Source organism: Eurypyga helias, unplaced genomic scaffold (genome assembly GCF_000690775.1).
Source record: "Eurypyga helias isolate BGI_N326 unplaced genomic scaffold, ASM69077v1 scaffold4002, whole genome shotgun sequence".
Taxonomy (NCBI): Eukaryota; Metazoa; Chordata; class Aves; order Eurypygiformes; family Eurypygidae; genus Eurypyga; species Eurypyga helias.
Genome location: NW_010235158.1, coordinates 1 through 9,313, shown reverse-complemented (window position 1 = coordinate 9,313; position 9,313 = coordinate 1).

Below are 9,313 nucleotides of genomic sequence, written 5' to 3'. Positions count from 1 at the left end.
TCCAAGCTATCCATGCTGTAGCTGTCCAGAATCCTTCCAGCCATTTCTGGGGAGGAAACAGCCATGTATGCTCAGGGTTGAATTGGATTTTGCCTTGATCCTTCATAGAAGGAAATAATAACCTTCCGAAGAGGCCTCTTAAAAATGCATTCCACCTACAGCGGATTCCTCCTTTGCTTTGCCCTCCCTGGAGTAGCCTGTCCCTATAGGAAGTAATTGGGTTAGCCTATGATTTTTTTTTTTTCCCCTTGCCTAGCATGATCCTAAATCTTGTGACTTTGTTTTTTATGTTCCCCCTTTGTATGGTATCACTGCTAGTGGTGATAGAAGGGAAACACCTGAATGCTAGAGCATTTTCAGCTCCCTGGTCTATGGTAAAGGTAAAGGGGGACTGTGCCAAAAAGAGATGTTCGTGATGGTGTTAACAAACTGCAGTATTCCCCCAAGAATTCCTTGGAAACAACTTTACCCATGCTGTATTATTTTACTTTTTGGAAGCAGTACAAGTCTGTGTGGAGATCTGCACCAATACCCAACCTCTGTTAGGGGCACAGCTTAGCACGTTGCTTCAAAACGTCCAGGTAAGTCATGTGGGAGCCCCCTTCTCTCCCCTGGAAGCAGCATGCTTTTGGGGGGTGGGGCACAACATGGTGAGGTTTTGGCCAAAAACACGTGCCTCTACAAAAGTCACGAATGAGAGATTAGAGCTAAATTTATCAGAACTGATCTGCATAATTCTGTGCTGAAGGCTATTGGCACTGGCTCTACACGAGTATTCTTACTGGGGGAACAGACAACCTTTACACTTCTGTGTTGGTGCTTTAAAGCTGGTTTTCAGCACTTCTGCTCTGTCCGTGGCAACTATTGATGCATTTTGGGGGGAGAAAAAAAGCCTTTATTATATTTTTAACAATTTCCTAACAAGCTGATGTATGGTGCCTGGAATATGTGTTCAAATAATAAACCAGTAAACCCTTTCTGCTTTGATGGGTCACACAACACTGTTGAGCTCATGTATTATGACGCTGGCATGACTTCTGTTTATAGGGTTTTTAATCGTTCTAATTCCAAATGATCCGGTGTAGGAATGGAACGGCTTGTGCCAGTGAGTCCACCTAACTCTTTGTAGTTGTTTCAGCCCTGCCTTCTTAACCAGTATTATATTCCAGTGGTATCTAATGATATTTGATTTCAATACTTCTAGCTATGCACAATTAGAAAATATTAGTCATGGGGTGGAGGATATGTTTAGGGTCCTCCTTCCCTTGGAAATGTATACTGTATTGTAAAGAAATGATATTTTGCAAGAAAACTAATGTAAGAAGCTTTCAGTATTATGATGAGATTTGTAGACACGTTTTTTTATTTGTTAGAATACAGTGAATTGTTCTTCCTCCTCTCCATGTTCCAGTTTAATTGGATAACTGCTCCTCTTTGGGGGGGGGAGGGAAGTACTTTATCAAATGTTTGCCTAGCTTGTCCTTTCTTGTTGGTTTTTATTTTGTTTGTTTCTGTAAATTATGTTGAGGTTTTTTTTGACCAGTCTTTTTACTGGATTATAATAAAACATCAATTCCTTAAGGTTGTGGAGTAATTCATGGGTCCATGTGCTTATCTGCAGAGAGAACCTTGATATTAAGGCTTTTTTTTTTTTTTTCCTGTTTGGAGGAGTTGTTAAAATCCATACCCTGTTCTTCCTAAAGTGCCAATAAAGTTTAGAGACATTCAGCAGATGGTGTCTGGCTGGTTACTTAAGGCTTGCTTTGAGTCTAGTGCTGTGTCTCCGAGCTGCACAGGTCTGCACGTGGTGCCTGGGCGGTCTGCCTTGTAGCACTCAGAAGTAAGGACGTTGTACTTGCATCCTGAAAAGCAACTGCTTTAACACCCTTTTCCCCCTCCCTGGCCTTCCAAGCTGTCTGATGAGCCAGTACTGGAATTCAGATTTCTGTGTGGAGGCACTGGGTATATATTTATATCATGTTTGACTTGTAACTCGACTGGTCAGATGGAGGGGGAGGAGCTGCCGTGGGAACTTGCCACGGGTGAGCATCTGCTGTGCCATTGCCAGGCCCGCGTGCACCCACGACCAGGTTAGTGTGCAGAGGCCGGCCGGCCCTTGGTGCTTGCCCCCGACATCCTCCTGCGTCTGTCCTGCCCTGAGCGTGTGCCAGGGATTTCGACCCCATTAGAGGGTCTCTTCCCGTGGCTGTCTCTGCCTGTGTGTCCTGAGCCTCCGGACTGGGTCTGACGATGGAAGAGCATGGCTAACTGCCTCCTTTCTGCTCAGGTAGCTTTCTATGTGGCTGTGAAGAGGGGCTTTGCAGAACCGCAGGCTCAGGGTTGCTGCGCTGTGGGGTGAGGCAGAGAGGTCATCAGAACCTGTTTGCTCAGAGATCTGGTGCTCGGGGAGAAACCTGAACATCTCTATAAACAAAACGTGAAGTGTGAAGCAATGGAGACCTCAGCAATCCTCATCAGGCTTGGCATGGATTCAGTTTCCATAGGTGGGTCTGTCTTGTTCCTTCTAGGATTCCAAAAACCTGAACACCAGGAATTTCATGTCCGCTTCAACACTACTGCAGCCTCAAGTGGAGGTTGCACTGGTCTGGGGAGGTTGTGCTTGCAGGATGGGTTGTTGCTGCTTTTATTGCACTTGCTTCTCAGTGCCTCTCAGCCTGTGCTTAAACTCCTGGAGTCTCCGAGGTCTCCGCCTGCAGCCAGATGGCTCTTCTGCATGAGCGGCCTATCTTTCAGTGTTCTCTTGCCTCTATCTGTGGAGATTTGGGCTTAGTAATTCTCCAGTTACATTAATCTATATTTGGTTTGTCTTTGAAGAAATGAAGTGCAGAGCATTCATAGCTGAACTGTGCAGGACCATGTAGTAAAAAAACCAAACAAAATACCCAATTTTTCTAATCAGTTGGAAGGCATTTTGTAGTTTAGAATCAGAAATTGGTATTTAACCTCTAGTTTGTGTAAGCACTTCTGCTGGACTTGCTGTTCTGTCTGTGATTTGTTTCAGGTCCAGTTTGGGCTACACCTAGGAGTGTCAGGGGCCTAGATGTGTTTGCCTGTGGGACAGAGACAGTCCGGAGCATAAAAGGCTCTTGGAAGAGCTGGGGACCAGGAACACTGTTTTCACAGGTTCTGGATTGTGGCTGTATAAAGAAGTGGAACTTGTGAAGAACTCTAAAAAGGAATACTGGGAGCTTCTGGAAGGGACTGTACCTCCAACCTCTGTTGAGAATGACTTGACGCTGAGCAGGTGTTGATAGCACTGATCCAGCGCTTTGGTGAGCAGAGCTAGTTGGAAAACTACACGCCCCCACCCATCACAGCGTGACCAGAGACAATAGCACGTTTCAAAGAAGTTCAAGCCAGGGTTGGTCTTCAATCATCAAGACTGGCTGAAGGGTCAAGGGGGTGTGAAATGTACTGCTCTTGAGCTGGGAGTTTACGGTGAAGGCTGTGTATACCCCACGTGCAGCAGCACTGCCCTCCCATCCATCTTTGCCGTATCCTTGGCTGACTGAAGGAGAAGCATCTGCAAGTGAAGGCCTTGGCTGAGGCACTCTAAGGTCTTAGCAGCCTTCACCCAGCCAGGCAGCAGCTGCATTGCCAGAGGTGGCTGCTGTCGAGAAGCCCTGTTGTGAATTAATTTTGGTTCCTTGCTGCAGCGTTAGTCCATCTCTGATTGCATTTCTGCCCCCTTCCTTCCAGCACTGAAAATTTGGCCCTTGCTCCTTTTGTTTGTAGCCATTATCAGGAGATGCTGAATATCTGGAGAAAGGTCTAAGTGGGCAAATAGTAATCTTCCTTGACAGATGTAGAACAGGGGCACCTTTACAGTTTTCCCCTAAGCCGGCAGCCTCTACGAGGCAGTATCTGAGTTCACTGGCTTTAATTCTGTGTAGGTAAGCAGCCTGTATCTGCTTCCTTACAGCAGTGTTTGTGAGGTGGTGGGCTCGGTAGGAGGTGAGGGGTAGGCTGTTCTTGCTGTTCAAGAATAAGGCTGTGTTGTGGAACCATTGTTCCGGGGTGTGGTCTACCTGCTGCTCTCGGTACAGTCCTGGGGACTTCACCCGTGAGAACAGCATGGCCTGGCCTCTGTCTGCCTCTTGGCAGTGACTAAGGCAGAGCAGCTCTGGCATGAGCACGTCTGTCTCAGGTGTGTGGGTTTTATCCTGTGTTCACGCTCCTCAGGCGCCAGTGAGGAACCCTTTCCCCCGCCTCTGAGAGGTAACACAAGGCACAGAGGATCATGCGTTTCTTCCAAGGCAGAAGGGTTGTGACTGAACCTGGTGTGGCCCATTTCGCAGGACTCGGACGTCCAGCTCCGTGCCCCTCGCGTGCCCAGGTTGCTGCCTTCCCACAAACCTGGAGGGGAGCACGGGCCAGTCCTGCTCACCCCAAACGATAAAGGGGCGATGACTTCTGTACCAGGTCACAACGCTGGCCTTTAGCTTTGTCACGACTTGCTGAGCTGCTTGCTCAGTTCCTTGCTCCCCTCTGGACACTTTTCCTTTGGGAGTTCCACTGCTGAGCACCTGGGATTTTATCAAACACCGATTTGATAAAATGCTCCAGCACTGGAGCAACCAGGTGCCAGTTTGCTCGCCTGGCTGACACCTGCAGTCTTTCAGCATGTGTTGCAGCCTGCTCGTGGGTAGGGACCGGCGGTGTCCGACTTGTGCATGGCTTCTGCCTCTTCCCTCTCCTCCTCGTGTGGATGCTGCAGGACAGGCTGCCTCCACTGATTCTTCCTGCTCCTTCTGATTCTTCTTCTTCGCAGGGAACTTGTTCCTCCCTTAGCTTATCAAATCTTGCTTCAAAGGGCAGTGGGGTTACTCTCAACCCAAGAACTGCAGCATCACTAAAGCCGTATTAACACGTATATTAATAACTACAGAATTACACAGTTCTTTTAATCTGCTTTCAGAGAGGCAGCAGACTAATCTGGTGATTTTAAACCTTCTGTCTAGAGTCTCCTGAAAGCCACCAAGTTTACAGAATAGATCCTCTGGTCAGAGTTGTTCTGCCCAGAGGAACCCGTGCAGGTCTGCCTTGTGCTAACAGTGCCTACGTGTTGGCTGAACTGGCCCGTGACACTCTCAACGTGGGTCGGAGGAGCGGGGTCTGGTGTCTGGGAAGTCTGAGTGCACTGCTGGCTGTGGAGGGCTGCATCATGTGGCTTCTTGCTGGATCAGTGCAGTGCTGATTTCAGTCTGTTACTGCTTGTGTGGAAGTCGGGATGACTGATTTCAGTCTGTTACTGCTTGTGCAGAAATTGGGATGCGGTGGAGTTAACGGCACCTGGTACCTGGTTTGGACATTTGCATGAGACTCTGGGCGGGGTGTAAATTGTCCTTTGTGTGGTGTAGAAGAAATTGGACCACGTATGCCAAGCTAGAAAACCACTTCCTTCCCTGCACGTGCTAAAGCATTGCTAGATGTGTGGGCACACCGCACTGACAGCAGAGCGACCCGCTGGCAAGCGAGGGGGGACGCGAGGGGCAGCGTGTGTGCATGGGTGGAAACTTGCCTTCTGCCAAATTTCTGTGGAACAGAGCTACGGAGTCGCTCCAGCTGCGTCTGTCCTGCCCGCACAGTGTGTGCTGATCAACACTGCAAGGCGTTTTTTTTTCGACGCAAGGGTATTTTTTGCTTAGTTTGGTTGGGTTTTTTCCTTCGTTGTTTGGCTTTTATGGGAGGGGCGGTTATTTGCAAAGCTTTCTATTTTTGTGTCCTGGGCTAAACGAACAGTGGTTTACTCTGGAAAGACTGTGTTTATTTCTAGGCTTGCTGCTCGGTGGAGTAGGGGAAAGGAGGGAAAAGGAGATTTTACTTCTGCCCTTTTCCCCCTGTTTCAAACCTTAAGGCCTTACCTGAACTCCGCGTAGGGGTGGTTCTCTCCTACCCCAGCGGGGTTGTTCCTGCATTCACCGGAGGACAGTTGCCCCCTTTGCTGCTTCACACCGCCATGCCAGCCTGGGTGTGATGGTCTCAGACCCGACTTCCCTCTGCCCTGGCCCCTCTCCCGTCGGGTGGCACTGACCTGTCCCTTGCTGTGCTCAGAGTTCCGGGCAAGGAGAGAGGTCAGTGCCAGCCAAACACACAAACGTCCTTGCTGCCAAAGCTGCTGCGCATATATCTAGTCTATCTCTCAATTCAAGGTTTGCTGGAGAGATAACGCGCTTTGTGGTTTGTTTGGATGTGCTGGGGCCCCTTTCCTTGCGTGTCTCATGGCAAGCCTCGCTTCCCTTCTGCAGAAACGGCTGAGACACAGAGCAGAGCTGCCTCCTGCGCCTCTGCAGCGCCTGAAAAGCAAAGGCAGGACCGGGCAGAGCCCCTCGGCTGCAGAAGCTGCACAGAGCAACTTTAAATTCAGCTGTGAGCTGCAGCCTGGAATTTGTGTTTGAAGGCTGGACTATTCGGGGCAGCTTTGCAGGAGGGAGCGAACCACCTGGAAAACTGACCTGAGGGCGAAGGGCCACCGAGCAGGGCCACTGGCCAGGCCTGAGCCCAGCTAAACCAAACCCCTCGCCTCCCTGCCAGCTCTCTGCCCTGATACCAGTGGGGGTGGGAGGGAAGCCTTGGGGGTATTCTGCAAACTATTTGAAATGGGAGATTTCTACATTAACTGGGGTCAGGGGGTGGAAATAGAAGTCCCAGTGACCCTGGGCAGTCTGATGTGCACCTCTATCCTTGCTTGGGCATTGTACCCTGTGCCTGCTGCTCCCAGGGATGTGCCGTGGGTACCTCTCGGCAGATGGCAGCTCTCTCGCTGACTCTGGGCTTGGGGGTACCCATCACCCTGGATCAAAACCCTACTGATACTCAGTGGTTCCTCCCACCCTCCCTTCCCTCACAGAGCTGTTGGCCTGAGCAAAACCGAGGCGCAAACCCTGCAGCTGAAAAAACCACGTTTGCGAGGTGAGCGAGGGCTGTGTGAGGGTGCCGCAAGGCTGCGGTGGGCAGTTGCTGAGCCCATCCCTTGTTGAGCTGGGAGGCGTCACCCGCGCAAGAGGAGCGGGGAGACTTTGGTCAGTGATGCCCTGTAAAGGCGACTCCTGAGTTACGTGGGATCGTGTCCCTCCACCGCAGAGCACCACGTGTTCCTCTTCCCTGTCCCCTGTCACGGGAGCAGCAGCGCCCAGCCTGTGCGTGGCAAACCGGAGTAAGGTGGAACGAAACATTCCCCTGGGCTGCTCTGCCAGGTGTGAACGGAGGGAAGCAGACGGCTGATTTCAGAAACTAGATTTCCCCCTGAGAAAAAGAAATGGTTTTCTTTTTTAATCCTTTATGCATTGCCCATGAGTTTTTCTCCGCTGAAGCTATCCCAGGAAGCGCTGGGATGATTGCCCTTAAAACGTCATTGGGCTGAAGAACAGGATTCCTTCCCCCTGCCCCTTTATGGAAAATACTTGTGCTCTTTAATGTCTTTGATGCTTTTCTCAGGAACTTTAAGCATCTTGTTCCAACCTGAAAGTTTTGGGTGGAAAATCTTCATTTTGAGAGTGAAAAGACAAAACTTTCCAGTTATCTTCAAAGCTGTGAATTGAGTGCGTGTGTGTTGAGGGAATATTTTCCAGCCAGTTCGCAATCTTATGCTGTAGTTTCTCTCCCCTGTATGGATTGATTGAAGTGTCTGGTTTTAGAGGTTTCTGCTTATACTGCCTACTAGGTCACTGCATTAAAAAACTCGATTAAAGGAAGCATCCCACCAAATGATGAACTGTTAATTTGGTATTAGGAGTAATTCAGGCTCCTGAGGTGAGAGCTGTTCTCCAACTCCACAAAACCCAAGAACTGAAAAGGTTGCTGCCATTGCATTTTGGTCCTCAGGGGCAAATTGGTTTATCCTGGAGAGGGGGGTAGAAAAAAACAGTTACAGTGTTTCTGGGAATAAATAAGAGAGTTCTATTTTACAGGTCTCACTAGCATGGAGTAGGTGGATCAGCGATACTTATCTGTGCCTTTATGGCATTCCTTCCAGCAAAGAATTTGGTAAATGAACAAACTGTGGCTGCTTCTCACCACTGTCCTGCAAAGTAAGTGAATATTCACATTTTAGAGCTGGGAGCTTGCAGTATTGGGGAAGGCGATGATGTGGCTGGACAACAGCCACGTGGAGAGCGAAATCCGTTAAGGCTTACTCTCACCCAGTTGCTGTAAGAGCTGGTGTGCCCCTCTCTCCCTGAGGCAGCAGCCCTCGGTGCTCTGCCAGCCTGCTCCTGGGCTTGCAACCCCTTGTATAGTTAGACATTGCAATGAATATTGCTCCCGAAACTGGATTTAGGTCTGGTTCCCAAAAAGGCAAAACAAGGTGAGCAGTGCCTGGGGACTGGTATGCGGAGATGATGCTGGTGTTACCATGCTTCACTCAATTCCCAAGCCCTGATGGGCTGGAGTGCAGCAAGATCCAAGCACAACCTCTCTGTCCATCCTTCCCTCCTCCTGCTCCTCCCTCCACCCCCAGGGAGGCTGTCCTAGCTTTTTCTTTTTTTGTTTCTCTCTCCCCCAACCCCCTCCACCCCAAGCTGTACTTAATCCCTCTTCATCTAGCTGGCCTTGCAACCAGCGACAGCCCAGGAGACGCGGGGTGGGACCCTAAGTGCTATGATAGCTCAGGGCATCTCGGGCCTCATGCGACCCTTGCTCAGTGGACTGAATATGAGCAAAATTCGTTTTATTCATCTCTCTGGGGTGACTGAGCAGCATCACACACCAGCCAAGCAGGGGTCGGAAAGGTGCTTCAGCTCCACGCACAAGCTCCAGGACGCCTCTGGGGAGTCGAGGTGAGTAAAATGCGGAACCCTATGTGGCTGCCTCGGGAAGGGCCTTTTCAGGAGGGGCACGTGCTTTCCTCTGCCGTGCCCCACAGGAGGGAGGAGAGAGGCCAGTGCAGAATATGGGGTGGTGATGGGCGAGGAAGCGCAGGCTAAATGGATGTGGAGGGGAGGAAGGTGATGCAGGGAGCTCGTCTGTGGGAGGTGCTTCTTCCTGCGTCTGGGTCTGTGGAGGTCACAGCTAGGGGCCTGGACCTAGGGCATGAAGATGATGATGTGGCACAAGAGTCAGTTGACCGCTGGGGCCCAGTCACCAGCCTTTGAGGGCTGGGGGTGGTGGGCGAGACGTGCCGGACAGCTGGGCGGCCATCCTGCTGCGTTCCTGCCGTGGGGAAGCTGGGATGACCACTGGGTTGCTCTGGGAACTGCAAATTGTCTTGGGTTTCTTGTCTCTGCTGCTGTGAGGGCAAAGCAGGGAGCTGATGATGCCTGTGGCTCCAGGGAGCAAAATGCCCTCTTCAGGG